The sequence below is a fragment of the Ailuropoda melanoleuca genome, chromosome 8 (assembly GCF_002007445.2).
Source record: "Ailuropoda melanoleuca isolate Jingjing chromosome 8, ASM200744v2, whole genome shotgun sequence".
NCBI lineage: Eukaryota > Metazoa > Chordata > Mammalia > Carnivora > Ursidae > Ailuropoda > Ailuropoda melanoleuca.
In genome coordinates this window covers 81,245,658-81,245,933 of record NC_048225.1, presented here as the reverse complement: position 1 = coordinate 81,245,933, position 276 = coordinate 81,245,658, and the positions used below count along the sequence as shown (strand labels likewise).

The 276-nt window shown below is 37.0% G+C and overlaps 1 long non-coding RNA gene across 1 annotated transcript in view; it reads left to right on the top strand.

The window, feature by feature from the left end:
* LOC117803516 overlaps window positions 1-138 on the top strand; it is a 10,391-nt gene extending 10,253 nt beyond the window's left edge. Inside the window, exon 3 of the long non-coding RNA XR_004627493.1 lies at window positions 32-138. This is a non-coding gene — a long non-coding RNA (uncharacterized LOC117803516). The remainder of the gene's footprint in view (window positions 1-31) is intronic.
* The last annotated feature ends 138 nt before the right edge of the window (window positions 139-276 follow it).

The following is a 276-nucleotide window of genomic DNA, read 5'->3' as shown; positions in this document are numbered from 1 at the left end:
ACACACATGTTCCCAACGGAAAGACTGAGAGGTTACTCTGTGTCAATAACAGCAAGTGAGAGAAAAACCTAAGAGGCTTCCCTTGTAATCCTAATATAAGATACAGTGTAATGGAGCAGGTAGGAGTGAAAGGTCTGGAACTCTGTGATCTTGGGTAAGTTAACCCTCTGGGTCCTCAGTTTCCTTATCCATAAATGGGAGTAACGATATTTCTCATGTCATAGAATTTTTTATTTTTATTTTTGCATAAAATGAATACTCCTAAATACTTAAAAG